Here is a 22,489-nt window from a genome sequence, read left to right as displayed (position 1 = left end):
GGAAAATGAGAAACTAGACAACCAGGCAACCAAGTGATGACAAACCTCGTAGAGAATTCAATTGAAAACATATTGGAGACATAAAACCCCCAATCATCAACACGGTTCACGAGATTCACATATGTATGTATGCTTGATGCGATGATTATTAACTGAGATCAGAAAGATCTATGTTTTCCTTCATTTCATAAACTTTTCAAGTTTAGGCTTCTTGTTTCTTCCTCATTAGAAACATTTCTATTATATTGATTAATTTTATAATCATTTAGTTGCTGCTCAGTTTTTTTTTTCTATTATTATGTCATATATATCTTAATCCAATTCTAGAAATACTAAACTACTACGTATGTGTAAAATCCAACATGTGACCTTGGCTATAGAAAATAACAACTTTTTGCAAACGTATATTCCTTGACGAATCAGTTAACATTAAGCAATAGACACTAGTTGAAACTAAAAATGATGACGTAGTGAGAATTATCATATCGTGTTTTCTTATTGAAAATGTCACGATTCTATGTTTTCACTGACGCATTGGCGTTCGTTTAACGACGTCAAACTCTAAATATTATGATTACTTTTTTCAAGCTAATAGCCAGTTTTATATATGAAATGGTTCGCAAATTCAAAATAACAAATATTTAAATATTCATTGCAATGAATCTTAAAAATCCACACCAAATGTTGAATCAAAAGTCAACTTTAAAATTGAATGTGTCTTTTAACTGTTGGTTGTCACAGAAATCGTGATATATAAAACAAAACTGAAATAGTCAACATAAATAAAAATAGCTTTTTCATAACTGAATGTTATTTTGGAATTTGGATTTGATTCAATATTTATTACACTTGTGATATTAAAAATATTATACGCGGAAAGGGTGGAGTTTTGTAATAAAATTTCATGTAAATGTAATAGTTCCATTTTTTAACTAGATAATGTTTGTACTTTACCAAAAAATTAAGAATAATAATTCTGTGTGTAATATTCTTAATTTAACTGAGTATATGCCCGAATAAAATGCTTGCCTCATTTTCTGGAAAAATCATAATGACCCGTGTGAAAATAAATTTGTCTTCAGGCTTTTCAGATCATGTCTATAAAAGGAATTTCTCAGGATCGCCTTACAAGAAAAACACTTTTTCTTATAAGATTATCTTGACGAGGTCTACACTAGTATCACATTAAGTTAACTTTATTGAAAATAAATTATTTTTCATCAGCTCTTCATGATTATGTCCACACAAGGATTCTATCAGGTTTACTTTACTGGAAAAATAATATTTTTTTAAGAAATTTGGATAAGTCAATTCTTCGCGAATATTTCTATTATCAAATCACTCATTTCAAACCATCTAATTGAAACCTATGAATTCCAATACATCAGTACTCTCATTTTAATTTTAGAAATTGCTTATTCATTTGGCTGTTGAATTGGATATCAAATTAAAGTGAAAACTACTCCAAGAGGGGTAATTCGTCAATAATATGAAGAGGTTGACATCAATATAAATCAGATCTAAATCTTTGGGTGGAAAGAAATTTCTGAATATAGTTAACATCATAAAATTTAATATATCGCTTCTATGATATTACCAGTGTTTATATTGGCATTCGGATGTAACGAAAGTTTTCTCTCATTGGTTTACATACAGTTCTATGACATTACTACTACCAAATATTATCGCTACTAATAATTTTCCTATTTTTCTGAGAGTGGAATTGTTTTGTACGAAATGTATTGTGTTCGCAAGTTTTTTCTATGAAACAAAAAAAACCAAGTTCATTTTATACAGATGTTGTGGAAAACCTTATAGAGATGTGTGAATTTTCAATAGATTAAATACTTATTCATGTGATGCAAATGTATCGTAAAAGTGGAAAGTAAGCGAAATGCCGATTCATAAACTTGACTTTCCGTTTGCCGTTGCCGTTCGTGACGTTTGCCGTTTGACTTCTATTGACTATATTCATAAACTTGACGTTGTTGCTGTTAACTTAAAAAATTTTTCTTTGAAATGTGTACTGCTTTTTAAAATATCGAAGAGCTTTTTTATTGGGAGCATCAGGCAAAATCACGTGACAAACGCAATACGATTGGTTCTTTTCTATTACTACAAAAGTCACCAACAGTAGATGGCGCCGTAAAACGGACTTTGCATTTCATTTAATTTTGTATATGAATCGACCTTAAAAAAATATTGAAATAAAGAAAAAATGAATGATACATTCCTTGTTATCTCAAGATTATAACGGTGTACATGTGTGTTGGTGACTACGCTATTGCTTATTATATTATATATATATATATATATATATATATATATATATATATATATATATATATATATATATATATATATATATATATATATATATATATATATATAACAACGGCTCGTGCCTACAGAGAAGGAAAATGTGCAGTAGTTGTTTTAGAACAAAATAACAAAGAAATAATAAAAAGAAAAGAGAGGGTTTATGATTTGTTTCTTTTTTCTTTTAAAATATTATTAATGTGATGTTCACTGCTTTTATTAAATGTTTCTTGTAATATGAATTGTTCATGTGTACAGCAATATCGATGATAATGATGCAACGACGTCAAGTTCCACGGTTTCAAAGGCGAAAAAAAGGAAGTATGATGAATCATATATCAGTTTCGGATTTGTTGATTCCAACGGCTCACCTCTCTGCATGTTATGTAGTAAACTGCTTCCTAATAGTTCCATGGCACCTGCCAAGTTGCGCCGACATGTAGAAACTGTACACCCCGAGTCTAAAGACAAGAATAGAGAATTTTTTGTACATAAAAAAGAACAGTTATTGGAAAGTCAAAAAACTATGATGCAAGTAACCCAAACTGTGAAAAGGTCACAAAGGCATCATATTTAGTTAGCTATCGCATTGCACAAGAAGGTGAAGCGCACTCTTTCGCTTAGACATAACAAAATGTATGCTCGATGAAAAATCTGCAAAGCATCTTTCTACTGTGCCACTATCAAACGATACTGTTTCACGTCGAATTTATGATCTGGCAAGCTACGTCAAACAAGAGCTAGTTACACGTCTACAAAAAACACGATTCTTCTTGCAAATGGATGAGTCTACTGATGTCGCTGGTCTGGCTATCTTGCTGGTTATCGTGAGATATCCATATGAAAGTTCTTTTGAAGAAGACATGCTTATGTGTTCACCTTGCCCACAAACACTACCGGAGAAGAAATTTTTACTAAAATAAATATATTTTTTGAAGAAAATAATCTCAGTTTGAACGATTGCATTGACATTTGTACAGATGGGGCCAAGGCGATGACAGGTAAAACAGCAGGAGTCATGTCACGAATACAAAAAAAAAGCACTAGCAATGAAGCAAATGCCGTCAAACCTAAAATTAGTAATGGATGAAGAGGTAAAAATTATTAATTTTATCAAATCACGACCACTACAATCCCGATTGTTCTCATTATTGTGTGAAGATTATTGTAGCAAACATAAAACACTGCTGCTCCATACAGAAGTGCGATGGCTGTCTCGGGGTAAAACTGGTCCAATATCTCACTTCGATGCGCGCATCTTTTGAGAAGTATTTTCCCGAAGAACAGAATACAATATCGAAACTGAATTCATGGATTCATAATCCTTTTTTACCCACCTTGCAAAAGCCCGAAAGTATGTCAAATGAGATATATGAATCTCTTTTAGAAATGTCATCAGACACAAGTATGGAGTCATTGTTCAAAAACGACATCTCTGAACGATTATTGGTGCAGAATCCGTGATGAATACCCAATGCTTGTCAAAATGGCTCTGAATATTCTTCTTCCATTTCCAACAACATATTTGTGCGAAACAGGATTCTCAACCTATGTAGCCACGAAAACAAAATACCGGAATAGACTGGATGCTGAACCTGATATGAGACTTCAACTGTCTTCTATCAAACCTGATATCAACCAATTAATGAAAAATAAAAAACAGTTTCATACCTCCCATTAGTTATTTTTTTTTCTTTTTTAATATCTTCTATTTTTATTATTATACTTGTTATGTAAGTAAGTAATAAGTATATGTTACATTCTACGTTTATTATGCTTATCAATAAAGAATATACTTTTAGAGACTATTGTTTTATTGTAGGGTTCCGTCAAGTATTTCGCTTTCCAAAAGGGTTCCTTCACTAAAAAAGTTTGAGAACCGCTGCACTAGAAAACTACATTGAGTAACAAAATTACCTTTGAAAATACATGGTGGCAGAGAGGTGTTTCTTGTACAAGGTGGGGAGGGATACAAAAGGAAAAACAAAATGGCACTGGAAAGGACGCTAAAAAAGTGGTAAGAAAGATGAAAGATTAATACCGAACATAAAAAACTGGATACAATCTAAGCACAGAAACAACATATTTCTTCCACACAATTTCTATCTGGACGCGGATCTTTTCGCACATTCACGAAAAGGATACAGAAAAAACCGGACGATCCCTGCCAGATTTGCAGCGTTTAGGGTGACCCGGAACAAGCTTTCTACGAATGTGTCAGATGGGCGGAAGAGAGGAGAGAAATAAAAAAGAGGTAGACTCACTCACGGTGGAAAACACAATATCAAAAATGATGGAAAGTCGAGAAAACTGGGATTTTTTTTTATTTTATAACAAAAGTAATGATGAAAAAGAAAGAGGAAGTTGTTGATCTCAGCGAAGATATTACTGATGAATTCGAAATTGATACAGCCAACTCAGATTAGAATGTAGATAACTTCTATGTACTAACATTTTTTTCATTTATCTGGAAGAACTATTCGATTATTTCAACTATTTATTACTGTTACTAACACCACAAAAGACTATTACTTTGTAGCAAGGGTATACCAAAAACATATTATACATTTGAATGTACCGAATTTGAAACTATAAACGTAGTATATTAATTTCTTAATTCGATGATAATGCCTCATGCCTATTACTTCCAGATAAATAATTTTTAAAAGCAACTGTTGGTGCAAATTAATTCTAATTCTAATAATGTATGGTATACATGTTATACGGTATAGACTGATAGCAAAATAGATATACATCAACAGATATAGATCAATTTGAGAAGTTTATTAAGAATTCTTCAAATCTTCATGACCATAACAGATAGATTTCATGTAGTTAGTTGAAAAACGTGTACAAGATTATAAAAAAGTGAATATGTGGATTTGTCAATTAGCACTTATTTGTAAAATACATTAACAGTTTTGGAAATAATATTTTCTGACGAGTTCTAATTTAGTGCTCATTGACTAAACACATTTACGATGTCAACGACGTTGATGTCATCACGGCTGTGATGAAGTGGTTGTCAAAAGACACGCAGTATTAATTTTAAACAGAATTCAAAAGGTCATTTGATGATATAATGAGTGCCTTGATATTGGTGGAAATTAGATTGAAATGTAGATTTAAGTACAGTACTATACAACAATAAAGTAGTGAAAAATGTCTGCTTCTATTTTATTTCGAAACAGTACCTGAAAAAAACTTGCCACAGTAGAGTATTAAGTTCATAGTAACTGCTTTTGACGAACGCGACCTGATAGAAATGTGATGTTGTTGCAGATGTTGGAAACGACCACAACAGAGCAGATGAAAGTCTTTCAAGAAAATCTTCCAGTTATGAGTGCAATGGTGGGGTTACTTTATTTCTAACCATAATAAGTACTTTCAAAAAGATTAATTTTTATTTTGTGTACTTATTTTACTGTGTTTGTGATAAAATAATGCCTTGTTTTTTTAATTACATCTCGAAATATACTAAGGTTTTCTGTAAAGTTGTTTTAATGATGACGCTGGTTTTCGCAGTTTTGGGCCGTCCCAAACGCACGTCATTGCTTGAAATCTTGAATTCAATCGACAAAATTTTTACGGTCGTAAATGATGTTGTAGATTTTCCCTAAGCAGTGTCGAGCTCCTCTTTCATTGGCATAAGCCTATTGATTTCCAAAAACAAATATTCAATGATAGCTGGATACTTCCATATAATAGTCTATATTTTGGCCTATTACAATCAAAGGCTAAATAGACTTTCAATTTAACAAAAGAAAAACATAAAATTAAATAATAGGTAGAAAGAATCAATAATCCTTATATCAAGCAATGTGACGCTCCAGTTTTAACAAAAAACATTTTTCATCCAAAACAATTTTACAACGCTACTTGTGATTGGTTTTTGTTATCGTTATTTATTTTTATTACTTCCGCAAAACATGTGTTACACGATATAGTCTGAACTGCGCAATAAAACTGTTTATTATTATTTTTCTGTTTGTGTTGTAGTATGCAAAAAGTATTTGGTTCCATTACACATTGTTAACGATTGCGGTTTTTATGACTTGCTTATCAATGAAAAAATTGTAGAAAACACTCGAACAATTTAAAGGTTAAATATGGCAATTTATAGTGCAACCTTGTAAAGTTTTATACAAGATAATTTTTTTTTAAATTCATTCGTTCTTATAATTTATAACATATTTGGAATATCAATTTCTATCTATTAGAGTATGGATACTTACAAACACTGTCAGAAAAGAATTCATTAGCACAGAACTCAATTTATTGGAACATTTTTCTAAAGCTATTTTTTTACGAGCTGGGTCTATGCAGCTAGAAACTTTGGTCGTAGAAATTTAATCACGTTTTTATAAACATAAGCGCATTTGGTAAGCATATGAAATAAGCCTAAAAATTTCTTAATTCTAAAAATGAATAATATAATTAATAACTAACTTATTTCTAAATGATTATAGTAAGTCACTTGTAATTATCAACTAATCTAGTAATTCATTTCATATTATGCTGTTTATATTCAGCTGACCCATGGTCATTCAAGGGATTTTTATATAAACAACAAAGGAGGAAAACCACGGGATATACAAAGATATTTAATTATTGATTCAAAAAAAGTGTCAAAATTATCACTGTTGTTTGAGAATAACACATACAGTATATTAAAAGGACGTAGAATATTCATCTGAAATAGATATTGTAATAGTTTTTAGACTATTACTAATGTACAACAGCAAAAATTCAACAGATCAAATTGTAAACAATAAACTACCTTCATTGGTCGTCAAAGTATATTAAATTTGCCTCAGACAATCTGATACAAATTAAAAAGTTTTCGACCTAACAAAGGAACAAGACATTTTTTGTCATAACCATTTTTACTATTCAACAAAGTCTCAATTTAAGTCCAGAGATGCTCTAACCTTTGTAACCCTTCCAACTAATAGCAACCAACCTCTGATGAAAATCTTCCTCCTGCATCTAAAACTTTAAGGCTAGGAAATAGGAAAATTTCGCTAAGGAACAGATCTGGTAAAGGTGGTATTTAGTCTTGACGATTACCGAAGTGTGGGGTGGTGGAAGAACACCTACTTTTTCTTCAAAGGCGATTTTTTGCAATTTCTCTCTTTTCTTGATCAAGTTACGAATCGACGCAATAAATCCAACTCAATAAGGAAACCTCAACTTCAGATTTCTTACGCATATATAATTCTTCAGCAGTCAGTTTATTGTGAATACGTTTTTTTGATATACTGATAAGTTCTTTTCTCTCTATAACCTTAATCTGACGGTCGTCCATTACCATATTTTTATACGGTAATTTTATGTAAAAACCCTGAACATACATTCGGAAAAATGCAATGCAACACCTAATTCTCAAAATATTTCACACCATACCACACATGTTGAAGGTAACAGTAACACAATAAAAATATCAACAAAAATTTGGAACAAATCGCTTCCATTCGATTTCAAACAATAGAAAATTATTGTTAACGCCACACTAAATTTTTGTCAACTGTTGAATTGATTGCATATAAGTTAAACGTAAATTTAGAATATTTCCACGAATAATTTTCTTTTATTAGTGTCTTCCATTCGTAAATATTTTGAAATCATAACTATTACATTTAAATGAAGGCCAATGCGTCATCATATTTAAAAATAATCCTCTACAAGTTTTTTCACCCTTCATTAAAATTAATTATGTTAATTGCGCCCAATTAACATCCATACGGGTGGACTGCTTGCTTTAAACCAGAATCCAACAATAAAAAAAACTATTCAACCATGCAGCATTCATGTCACTTGACACAGTGCTGTATCATATGGGAGGAAATGGTGAGATTTTTTAGTTTTTAAATAACATGACGAAGAAAATATTCCTGATTGGATAATTTAATTTGGGGCTTGGGGGCCCTATCATTTGGAAAACGTTATATTTGTACAGGAAATATGTGGTATAATTAATGTATTGGAAATGCCTATCACTTTTATTATTCTTGTTTTTCCGTATTTCCGAATTCCTAAAGGGGGCCCCGTCATCATTTTAGCCCCGGGCCTTATAAATCTTAATCCGGCCTTGCTTACTAAAACTAGAAAATTGGAGGAGAAATACTTCAAGAAAAATAACTATTCAATCCTATCTCAAAAAAAACAGGATGTCCTGTATAATTGATTCAACACACAATTAGATAGATATATATGAAATAAATTTTGCTTAGAAACATATGTTGAGGTGAAGTTTTAAAATAGTTTTGGTTATAATGAGCAATTTATGTTTGCGAATTGCGCGATAACAATTCACAAGAGAATTCTTTCTTGGCATTCTCAAACACTAATGACAAATCTATATTATCTGTAATATAATTATATTAATTCATTCTTTCCCTAGTTTGATGAATATAATAATGTATTTGCAATACTGTATATTCTTGATACTCCAGAATTTTATTTTTCACTAGACTTTTGTGCCACACACTTATTTATTCTCCTAACTTATATAGTTATCTCGTCAAGCAATTAATTGTTTTGTATCCACATAAAGTGATTCCAACCTTGCTGAAAGTTGTGCTTCGTATTTCTACAGATAATCTAAAATCTTTTGTATATTCAAAACCATATCGTCTACAAAAAATGCTTTTTAATTCACTTCAAAATCATTAAGAATATTATAACCCAGAATTAACTTAACCTTAGTTACTTATCCCGGCAGATAAATATATTTTAGGTTTGACATTGGGTGGTTTTCGTTATCTGTTATCTGGAGAGAAACGTTAACTGAAGTAAACCTACGATTAGTCAAGAAAACGGCCTTAAGCTGATTTTTGATTGCGCATCTGGCTAAAATAAACGCTGTCCTGCGTTTTTACACCACAACTAGTGGTTGCTCACTTAAGAAATGGGTATCCTATTTTTAATGGAAACTCAAGATTGATTTCTCTAACTATTTGTCAGTAACACTTTGCCATTCTAGGACACAGCGCAAACGTTAAAATTTTTTTTTCCTTGATATGCCAGCAATCTTCAAAATAACGAAACATCTTACATGTTGATACTGTAACTGAAATGTTGGTTGCTAAATTTAATTTAAACTATTTTACTTGTAAGGATTTTTTCAAATGTGTTTTAATCTGTGCTTGTAAGGCGGGGTTTTGCCAAACTGAAATATGATTCAACATTTTTATTGTTTAACTTGAAAAGACGAAGTTTTGTTTAGATTATTTTTTTTTGGAAAGTGATAGCAAGTAAATGAGGCTTATTTGTGCAATTGTCTATTATTATAATTTAAGGAGAATTTCATAATGTTGAGTTGATGAGACACAAAATCTTCAATATTGTAAGGTGCCCGCCTTTTTGTCCAAATGTCCTGCCGTAACTAGTTGGTTTGTCCAGTTATTAGGCGACTGCCGAATTGGTTACCCTATTTGAAATTTATTATCGACACCAATCTTATTCCTCATTCAACCATTCCTTGTAATATATGTAAAAGGAAATATAAGCGGACCAAAGTATGCAGATTTGTTGCGAAACCAAATAATTACTGCAATAAGAAATATAGTCGCTAACAATTTCTGTCACATTAGGTTTCAGCACAATGGTTTATCACCACACGTTATTATTACTACCAAAATAATATATCAGTTGTTGCGAATTTCATAGCAGCTTTTTCAATGAATTAGAATACTGTAAAATAAAGAAGGAAAACCTTTTCAATAAGTGAAATTGAGAAATTTTGAGAAGATTTTCTGGTAAATTTTCAATAGAAATAGTATTTCTAATTCTAATTTAATAGAATATATTCAGGGGCTATTATCTAAACAATTTGTTAACAGATGATTGTAGAGTAACGATGTATCCTGTATCATTCTAATCGACTAAATCGAATAAAGATGGCCTGATATATTTAAAACATGTTACATCTGATATTTTGTTAGTGAAACTAACAGAAATCAAAATATTATTTAGACAAGCAATTGGTTACCAGTATACTTATTTGACTGAGATAGTAGTTCCCAATGTTCCGATTGAAGTATCTTTTTTGCGATTGTTTACCTTATTATATTTATAGCTCACCCGTACAAACATTGTGGCATATTTATTTCTCCGATATCTAACAAAACAGTAAGTCCTTTTAAAAATGTTTCAGTACATCACTGACTTCACGCACTTATTTAAAACCGTTCAGAAAACGGGTTATGTTCTATTTGTTAGGATTTCTGTTCTCGTTTAGACTCATGGACCTGTTTTTTATGCCCTTTCCTCATATAGACTTGATCCTACATAAAAAACCTATTTTATTGGTACCTAATACACAGAGTGGAAAACAAAACACAGGCCACCCCGATATTTGTCAGTTTACATTAGATTTTAATAATAATTAGCTTTCTTTCACACCTAACATCTTATCAACGTATTCAGATATAACGATATTTTTTTTAATATTTACACTATTATGTCAGAAAATATTAACTCATTTGTTTGAAACTGGGCATCATTTAAAAATAAACCCAACGCCTATGGTTTACTATTGTGTAATTATTTCTGTCACATAAAGAGGAAATTGATAGAAACATTGTAAAATATCAGTAATTTAATACTAAGACATTTTGTTTAACATTTTTGTCAATTTATATATTTGAGTATGCTTTTAATACTTCCAAATTATTATAATTTCTTGCAGAACGAGTTTATATTATTTTTATATTTTTTGAAAACTGAAAGAGTGCAAGAAGAAAATGGGATAAATTGAATCAATACTCCGAAGACAAGCAACTTCATCAATCATACATATAAAAGCTAGTGAGGAAAATTCCATAAGTGGAAAACAATTGTAACATCATGAATTTCATTTTCCCAAGCTAAACGGAATAAATGGCGAAAATGTTAACGACTACAGTTTTGTGAGATCATGACTAGGAGAATAAATACTTATCAGTCTTTTCATTCAATATTTATTCTTCGGATGATTGGTAATAGATGGAACACTCCCACATTGAATTGAAAGAAGAGGCTTTATTGAATGGTCCTCGATTTAACACCCTTCGATTTCTTTTGTGAGGTTACTTCAAGAGCAAAGTCGTTGCTAAAAACAGTACAACAAATAATGTATTCAAGCAAGTCTAATACTGGGGATTGCAACTATTTTGACACATGAAAACAAATATTTATAATTGGATATGGGTTTATTGTTTCTCAAGATATTCTCTATTAAGAACAATCCACTTTTGTATGCATTAGAACCAATTGTCGAAGCATCAGACAAATGTGGTCTTTATTGACACCCCTCATTATCACATTGTAGCAAAAACTATTAAAAATTCACGTTTAATGGGACAGAAAAAAACATCAGCCATCATTCTCTCTTTGCAAAGAGAATTACGAATGTAAATTACGAATAAAATAGTTTAAAATCTGAAAACTCTGTCGAAATACTTTTCTAGTGGTGTTCTAGTTATACACAATTCTCCATTTCAAAATTAAGGTTTGGGAAGTGAAAGGGTGTGGGTTGACGAGGTTCGGTATTTCCTTGAATTCTAATGTATACTTCCCAATATCATGCCTAGACTGTGCCCAGTCCAGTCCACTGTGTAACTCATAAGATATTAGTCTTTGCCAGCACCACTAACTTTAATAAATATATTTTCCGAGCTTTCGAAAACTTATGTATTCATCACCTAGGAAATAATATATATATATATATATATATATATATATATATATATATATATAAATATATATATATATATATATATATATATATATATATATATATATATATATATATATATATTACCAACAAGTAAATCAACATTATGGAAAAAGAAGTGGAATTTTTCCGTCATATCTGTAAACTCTGAAGTGAATTGATTCACCTCAACTTACAGAAATTGTTTATACAAAAAGTGAAATATTCTGAAAATTTCAAAATCGAAGGCACAAGATCAATTTCAATAATTCTTGAGATAGTCTGCTTTTTAACTCTTAACAATAAGTCACGTTTTCAGATAAGTGTGGCTGGTATCAATAAATTGTTTCATATCGTAGGAGTTTGTTGAGAAGTCAGAAAAGTTTCCGAACTTTACCTGAAGAAATGATCTCTTATCAATATATACAAGGATGTATTAATATCTAGTTAGCCTGTTCCATGCAGAAATAAAATATTGCGTTACCTTAACAACGAACAATAACTTATCAGAAGTGTCAGTGTACATAAATAAATAAATTAACAGAAAAAAGATGTTCACCGAAATTGTGAAAATCGAAAAATTGGAGTCTCGAGTCATCATCAAGTACCTGTATTTAAAAGGGTTAAGAGGTAAGCAGATTTACGAAGATATGCTTAATACCTTTGGTGATCAATGTCCTTCGTATGCGATCGTGAAAAATTTGGCCTGTTTCTGTGTCAGTCCCCGAAAATATCGATGCAGTTCATGACATGATTTTATCAGACCGTCGAATTGGGCTAAAATGGATATTTGAAGCACTGAAAATTTCACGGAACGCGTTCATCATATAGTTGCTGCAAAATAGATCCCCAAATGTTGGGGAAACAAAATATTTAGGAAATTCGATAAGATATACGACTAGACACTGATATGCTAATTATGATTTTTGTTGAGTTCAAAATACATTCAATCAATGATTAAATTCCGACAAGAAAAAAATTATATTTTGACGATTGAAAGCTGTAGCATTTCAGAAATTTGTTGAAACAAAAACACAAAAAATGTTTGTTTCAAAGTTTATTGTACCCTTCCATAGTCACCTATTTCAAAAATTTCTTACAATATTGATGATGAAACATTTTCTGAAAGACATAAGATACAAAGCGGTCCAGAGAAAAAGAATATAAAAAAATTACTTTCATTTATTTGTGTGTCAAGAAGAAGAACTATAAATTGGAGACAATATATAGGTACCCAGAAAATGGTACATTCAACTATGTAAATAGATATCGTTAAGTTATACTATGGAAATAATCATTGTGCCAAGGCTACAGCAAGGTTTAATGCCAATTATCTGGAAAAACAAACGTAAGTCAACACCGCACACTGGGGGAGCGAAATTACATAATTGGACTTTGTAGTTTTAAGGCCTTATAATTAATTTCTATACAGGTAGATTTCTGAACGAATTTGAGCTTTTTTCTTTATGAATGTTTTAATTTTCTCTTATGTTTTTCATTGAAAAAATTTCGAGAATCTATGAAAGTTCAAGCTGCATAAAATTAGACAATGAGAATAAAGTTAAATTATTTTAATAAAGAATTTTGGTTCATCAAAATAGTTGTGGACCTTTTATAAAAAAGGACATGCTCCATGGACGGTCGTTATAATAAGCTTCCCTTAGATAGAAATTTTTAATTCATAAAAACTGACGATAGACAATGGTAATAGAAACTAAGAAGAACAGCTTCAAAAAAATATATGGGGAATTTCGAAATTTCATAGGTTCGCCCCACTGTGCAACGGTGATGTTAAAAAAAGCATACTCAATGTTCATTGCGAATTAAAGCTGTTGAATTGACGGTTTTGGGTCACTTATAACATCTAGTATTCTCGTGTGAAATACTATAAATTTCACGAAGTTTATTTTGTCTATCGGCTTTAGTTTTATGGAGAATTTAGTGACTTATTAAATAACAACCCACATCTCAATCTTCCAACAATTATACCTTTAACTTAAACAGTGAAGAAATAGATATAACTTATGGTAACTACGGTGGGAATGCTCCTCCTTATTCATGAAGACTCGTATACAATTGGCAGAAGGGGTAAGATTGAATCGCTTACAAATAGGTAATAGGTTATATTATCGTATGGAGATCAGCGAAGGTTGTTTCGAACATTCAATTCATTCATTTAGTAAAATTTTAGTTTTTTGTGTTATTACTGATATTCAACAAATAAATTAGTACAAAATATCTTCAAAGTTATTTTATGAATTGAATGAATATGTAGTGCAATAAATTACCTTCCAAATGATTTATCATTAGAACCCAATAAAAAAAATAATTGTTTACGTGGAAAAACTATTGGTATCTAAGTTCTGGGGGCGAAGGATCAACTTATCTAAATAGTATTCAGTTTGGACAAAATCCTACAAAGTTATATTGAAATTTAGGCTTAAATTCAATCAAATTAACGAATATTTGAATTTAAATTGTCTTGATGACCTTGTACTTTCTATTGTCATAAAAAACAAAACAACCAGCTTTATCGGAATTATTCATAACGTTTTATCAAATCTACAAAAACATGTTTACTTTTACTCATTAATTTTTATTTTTAGTACATCAATAATAGACTATGACAGTTATCATCAAATAAAAGCGGTTTAATAAATTGTGTGCACATATTTATCTTTAAATGGAAATTTCCAGTTTATGACTTACATATATCCAGTTTGTTTAAAAAATTAAATTTTTAGAATTGAATGCTTCATTTAATTTGTTAGTTAGCCCCAAATAGATAATTTTTTCTTTCTAAATTACTTAAATGTCTTGAAACTAAGGTTCTTACTCAGTAGTAGTGAGTAGCTGTCCATCATCAAGTCCCAATAGAGGTCGCAATTTCGAAAGTACCAGTATTTGGGTGCGGCTTCCACTTGGAACATCTCCATAGTTGAATACTGTAGGTCAAAACCGGTTTTAAGATTTGTTTATATATGCGGAATTTACTTATATTGACAAAATGGATTTGCTCATAATGTAGTTACATTACTTTCTGAAATGAATGAGTCTGTGTTGAGAATGAAACAATGAAAGCATTTAAGTAATAGTTACCTCTTTTGCAAGTAGAGTTACCTCTTACAAGTAGAAATATATTTTGTCTTGGAGTGTTCTAAAGGTGAGTTCAATTCACAAATAGGTGAAATTTTCCCGTCCTTAACATAAACCATATCCGTTTAAGATGCTTCATCATATTACCAAATTGATGTAGAGGTGTCGCGATCTTGTTTGGATTGACTATTTAGCTGGTTGTAAGGGTTTATACAGTCTAAACATGCACATTAATACAGTCTTCGAGGGACGGTTATAGGAGAATTCTTTTCATACACATGATTACATTTTTATTTTGATCGATGATTTAGTCCAAACCACATTTATACATTTTTAAACTTGATATCCCTTTTTATAAAGGATATACCAGCAAGTGCATGAAGTTTGAAAATGTCATTGCTTACTACTACATCACCATCGGCGTAATAATGAGATATTGATATATTGAAATTTTACAACTGTTTGGAGATTTTAATGCAATTCCTCCATTATCCAAAACATAAAATTCCTTGTTCAATTTAATCTTTTGACCTTTTAAACGAAGAATGAAATTTGTGTGATTGGTATCTGGCTGGTTGATATCAAAAGGAAATGGCTACCAAATTTGTTGATGGGCGTTGTTTGATGAAACGAACTACTAATATAAAATTTTAATTACCTCTTTATTTATTGGATTAATCCAGCCTCGCGCAACTTTTCAATAATGGATACAAGTAATTCTAATCTTTCTAATAATTCATTGTAATAATCATAAATATTTATAGTCAATTTGTTTGGTAGTATATTCCATTAATATACCCTTTCCGGTTTTTCATATTCATTCTCTCACTCGTTGCTTTTCCTTTTCCAGTCGTGTAGTGGAATTATATTTGCCTTTGATATCATCTGGAAAAATTCTAATTTGAAAATCAGGGTTATTTTTATGACGATTTGCACATGTCTGTTATTCACGTTATTCATGACATCATTGTATTTAAAGGATATGGGCAATTTTTTTAACAGTAGATCATACAAACCAGGTGTCCCAGGACAGGTAACCCCTTTAATACTGATGTTAGGATTAGCAACCTCCCTTATATATGGTAAGAATCACATATTGATTCTGCCAACAATGAAAACATATTTTTGAAAAGATATGTCAACATTCACATAGTCATCATATATGTGCATGAGGTTCATTAAATCTTGTTTGAATATGATTAAAAATGAAAAAAAAATTAGCATTGTCCCTAATTAATTGTTTAGGGATTGCTGAATATGTTTGACTTAGATAAAAGTAATCTGTAGATCTCTGACGACCAAAACAAAAGTAGTGTTGAATAATTTTTGATCGCATGTAGCCACATCATCAAAAATGATTGCAGAGTTATTCTTAATATCTTTCGGATGAATTACGTCTTGTGAAAGTTGGGTGAAAAGGTAGCTGTTTAGCTTACAACAAATATTATAGAAGGTAAACGTAGTGAGAGAGCTAAAAAAGGTGGTATCAAGAAGAAACGTATAGTGTGATCACCTAAAAAATGGGTTTCTACCCCTTTCGCTACCATTCCTTGCAATTTTCCGAGCAGTTGCCGCGTCTATTGTCTCAGCCATCAATAAAGAAAAAATTGATAGTGCAAGTCTTGAAGAAAAAAAAACGTCATGATCAGGTGATGAAGGGCAAAGGAAAGGGACCATACAAAGGATACGGTATAAAATAAAAAAATAATAAGATGCCCAATCGGGCGATAACTAACAAAGATTTGCGAGAATATATTGAACTTTTAAAAACTCCACATTTTATGGAAGTCTTTATACGCGAATCTTTACATAAAAAATCGACAGAAATGAGTATGGGCTACTAAATACCGATTTACAAATATGGCAGGACACTCACTAGACTGCTTATGTGAAAAATGAAACCCAAATTATCTACTTCGACAGTAATGTCAATTTACCCCTGCCAACTGAATTAATAAATTATTTCAGAAGAAGCGGGAATATACAGATTACAATTATGGTAGATTCCAAAAGATGTCCTATAAATGCGGACATCACTTACTAGATTTTTTATATAAATACTAGAACTAAGTGAATATTTTCATTCTTAGACTTACCTTCATCACACAAATATGTACTTCAGTTTCACTCTTTACGGTAATTCATCAAAAAAGCTACAACCTTAACCTTTCTATTTATTTGGATGATGCTACAGGCTATGAGATAGGTCTCATTAATTCCAATAGGTACAATTCTATACCAAATATCGATGAAACAAACAATGTCTTTATGTGGGGGATACTAGAAAAACAATTTTTCCTTCATAATATATCTATTGGCGCATATGAATTGAAAGATATAGCTAAAGTCTTGAACAATCACCGAATATAAATATTTCAAAAGTGTCTGTGAAGAGCAATTACTTCATATCATTTCAATTAGACAACACCATAGGTTCTTTGCTTGGTTTCTAAAAAATGTTACTCTTCAACTAAACGTGAGATATGTTTCAGACCGACTGGTGAATATTTTCAAAGTAAACACAATAACTATTGATTGCAGCCGGTTATAAAATAGTAAAGTCACCGCAAAATATCTTGTAGTACTCCGTCAGTGTTAAAACGATCAACAACATCAAAGTAAAAATAATTGATCACTTGGGAAATCTCATTAATTTTCAAGGTGAAGAAATTGTTGTTACTTTACACATCAGAAAAGTATGGTCTTAAAATCTAAATTACCCACATTCAACTAAAAATTATGAAAGACTTTCCATTTCTGGTAAGGTAAGGGCATCAGTTTAATGAAAGCAAAGCCAAATCACACTCAAAAACAAAAATAAACAATTTTTGGAATCTCTTCAAAGTACTGATATAATGGAGATCCTACATGTTACTAATGAACCCTTTTACAGGCACTATACCAACTAAGCAGCTCCGACTATCGCTTTTTGCGGTTAGAGTCGATGTTTGTTGTCGTTTTTCAAAGTTTTAATACTAATTTGTGTGTATGGACGTCGTCGTAGTGATAATCCTACAAATTTTTTTCACCATGTGCTCACCACTGCCGCCCTGCTGTGTGTAAAGGTATGTATTTTCTATTTTGCAACAATCCCATCTAACTACTAAAATGTCTTTACTTCCCAGGGTTACGTGGGCTGGTATGATGTATGATTTGACATCTCTCTGATATCGATATCGCCTTACCTCACATTTTTAACACACCCCGTATTTCGCTACTTAAATGTTGTCATCTGTGGTTGGCCGTTATCAATTTTATGCTTTATGACAGTTGTTCGCTTATCAACAAAACAATGTGCCTAACCTAACCATTATTAATAAAACACGTACGTTTTCACCTCCTATAATCCGATGTTGCCTTTATCGCCTTACAAAACACGCACGTCACTTCGATGTTGCCGTTGTTACCTTACCTCACATTTTTTTGACGTCGATATTTCGATCCTGTATAATATGTATTCCTGTACATACGTCCCACCCGAACCATTACCAACAAGACAATATGCCCTGCCATTATTAACAAAACACGTACGTCACCCCCCGTTTACATGATACTTCGATGTTGCCGTTATCGCCTTACGTCACTTGGCCATTGACATATTTCCCACCATTATTGACAAAACACGTACGTCGCGGTTATCGCCTCGCTTTTTTCATCACATCCCCGTCGGCCGTTGTCTCCTTACAAAACACGTCACTTCGCCGTTATCGCCTTACAACCTTACAAAACATGTACATCCCGTCGACCGTTATCACTTTGCAAAACAGGCTACTTCACCGTTACTTCTTTTTAACATACCCCGTATTTCAATTTTGTCGTGATCACCTTACACTTCGATGTTTTTTTAAGCCATCAGTATTTCGATACTTCGATGCTGCGGTCAAACGTGGCGATAAAGATACTACGACGTAGTCCTGTCATGTTACTTCCGCCCTGGTATCAGCCTAGAACATATACCTATTCAACTTATTCAAAAAATGAAATTAAATCGCAAGCGTTTCCATACGATGATTTTATAAGACTTTCGGCCTGGATTAAGACAACAGCATTTGTCAATCTTTACAAAAAAAAAAGCACGTGTCGATTCGTGAAAAGAAATCGTTGTGCTTCAAAAGACGTCTGCAATATCATGATAGGCGACGAATCATGCATCTGTGCATATGAACCCGAAACTAAACAACAATAAAGGGGCATTTTTATTTATTTTTTGGAAATCAATATTCCATGTGAAACTAGATGAATCAATCCATCTTCTCACTATACACTCATTTTATTTTTCATTCTGTCTTAATACAGAAGATATAATGTTATTATTGCTTTAAAAAACATAATTCTTAAAAATTGTTAGTAGTTTTAGGAACAGATAGAGAGTTAGAATAAAAGTCATGGTTGCTTAAATAAAAAGAAATTATTTTTATTCAAATAATCAGTTTTAATATTCTCTACTTTAAATCATCTAATCATTATGTTAATGCAGCTCAAACTATTAGCATCAACCTTGTACCAAATATGAATGTAATTATTACGTAAACAATCATATTATTTATTACTAATTTTAACACATCCCAATCGGTGGAACTTGCTCAAATACTTATGTAATTGATATTTTATTGAATAATAATTTGTCCATGCCAAATATTAGTATAGTATTGGCTAATAAAAAAATAAAAATGATTTTGAAACTTTTTGAATGAAAATGAATATAGTATAAGATGTTAAAATTCACAGGAATTACTTCATTATAATCAATAATTTCCAGTTTTTGAATAAGTTTATCAGAAATATCACATGAGCTGTAGTTTTTAAATAGTTTCTTTATCAATAAACTAGTATATTATTCAGGAATATATAATAATTCATTATACACGAGTAAAAAACTATACTTTATCCACGACTACAAAATATCTTTGTTGAAACTAATAGCAACTATAAGTTACAAAATCATTAGATGCTTTAACTAAGTTGGAATTTCTGGAGCCGTTGGCGATATTCATACTGAATACACTGTTTATAGCACCATTTATAGCACTCACAATTACAATGTCTGACGCTCGTTTCGATAACCAAGTTATCATCTTCAAGGACTGAAGGTAAACAGTTTACCATATCTAACATACACAACTATTAAAACAGTAAAAAGGTTGTAAGAAAAGACCACTACTTCGAATAATAATGGTTGTCGATTCAGAAATTAAGTGATTTTCTTTTCATATTCAAATAAGATTCATGGGTTACGTTATATACTTTTTTTGACTTTTCCTGCAATAAATTTAATGAGGCAACTACAACAGATTTTCAAATTTCTGGTAGTGCTAAAGAAAAGTCATGTTCATTTTCCAAACCCATTTTTAGTTATTTTTTTAACACAATGTAACACAAAATATCAAGACAATAATTTCACAATAATTTTGATAGATTTGAGTTAAATTTACTTCGTTTCAAAAGCTACTTAGATCCATGAATTGTTTCAAAAAACATGGTATATTAAGAAATAGATATTTGACACGCACACTCCAAGTCGCTGACGGTTCAGTTTAAATCCTCCGTGACTTCCAACTGTGGGTCCCGGGTTCGAATATGGTCTTGTAAATCTTCAGTATCTACAAATTTTTAGAAACTTTTTATTTTTTATATTTTTATAGGAAAACAATAGAATAGTATAGTTAAATCAACGAAATATCTGGCAGCAGTGATTCATGGGTATTATTAAGGTCGAGCAAATAGACCTATGATGGGTTCATTATACAAAAGCCGTGGATAAACATAATTAAATGATTGTCTAAATTCTGAATGTAGATCCCAAACCAATATGAGTAACAATAGATTATTCAGAAAATCGTATTTTTCTTATCAAACCACATAGCTATCCGGGAGTATTAGCGATTATTTCTCACACCAGGTAAATTATTAGAAATCGCCCTCACTTCAACATAGTTTTGGTGAATAATTTGAAATATATATATATATATATATATATATATATATATATATATATATATATATATATATATATATATATATATATATATATATATATATAGAATACAATGATCAACTCATCATCGCAAGTCTGTCAATCAACTTTTCAATTTACTTAGTTCACAAACCCGCTTTTGCACGAAGAGAAATTTTTACAATCAGCTCTCTAGTTGTAATTTATTACATCATGACTGTCGAACTATTTTACGTCTCAAAACCTATTAGGTCTATTAGAACGTCCGTTTTTCTTTTAGTTATTAGCAAATCTTCTTGCCACCACTGAACTATATTTTGATGATGTGATAATTCCTTATGTTTAAAATCTTTATTTTTACTAAAGGATTCTTTTGTCTATATCAAAGAAGGTCTCCCTACTTCATACAGTGTTGACTAATTTGATTTTTAAATGGTCATATTGTAGTTTCATTTAATTTCTAGAGTTATATTTTATTATTTGCGAGGGTTTTCTGAAAAGTTTTCTGCCTTTTACATCCCTCCAACTAATAGTTGCCATCTTTCTTCTCGAAATCTCTCTCCGAAAATCAAACTTTATTAGGAGGCTATATTTGGTGAATACATAGGGTGGTCAATTAATTCGAAGGGCAATTCATGAATTTTAGTCTTTGCAATCACCAAAAAGTGAGAAAGTACGTTGTCTTAATGAAAAATCAAGTCGTGTTTCTTCAAATGCAATCGTTTTTTTTTTGTAATCTATTCCTTTACGTTATCAAGCATTTATACTTAACACCCTCCTATTATTGTTTTACCTTTTTGAAGATAGTCGATGAATAAAATCCCATGGCTATCTAATCCTGTTAATTTTACGGTTCAAAGGATTTAATAATGTAATTGTGAGTGTTAATGTAGTTGTAGTGTAAAGAATGTGTTCAGTAAAAATATCACCAACGGTTCCAGAAAGTTTGTTACTTCATGAACACACTATAACTAAATACATGTGACTCACACTGTAGATACATATATATTATATGTACAATATTTGTATAGGCTCTTATTATTTTTAGGAAAATTATTCTATTTGTTAACCCAATATTTGTTTTGACGTCTTGCCTGGAAATATTTGTATACTTGCTTCTATTTATAGTTATGATAGTCTGGGGAAGTACGGTCAAAAAATGAATCCAATATCAAAATTTCCCTATAAGAAATATTATGTTCCTAATGAAGAATATATTGAACCAAGACCGTTTTCTTAAATTCGCGCACTCATAAATCGAGTTTTTAAGCTGATAACTGTTTAATTTTCACTCGTGTACAAATTGTGGAGTTCAAAATTGTAGGAAATCTTATACCGTGTAATGTTATATAGAGAGTAGATTTAAAGAAAATTCCGTTATGACAGAATACTCTAAGAAATTCTAATTTCGTTTAGGTTATTGT

The sequence above is a fragment of the Diorhabda sublineata genome, chromosome 11, assembly GCF_026230105.1.
Source record: "Diorhabda sublineata isolate icDioSubl1.1 chromosome 11, icDioSubl1.1, whole genome shotgun sequence".
NCBI lineage: Eukaryota > Metazoa > Arthropoda > Insecta > Coleoptera > Chrysomelidae > Diorhabda > Diorhabda sublineata.
This window is presented reverse-complemented; position numbering follows the sequence as displayed.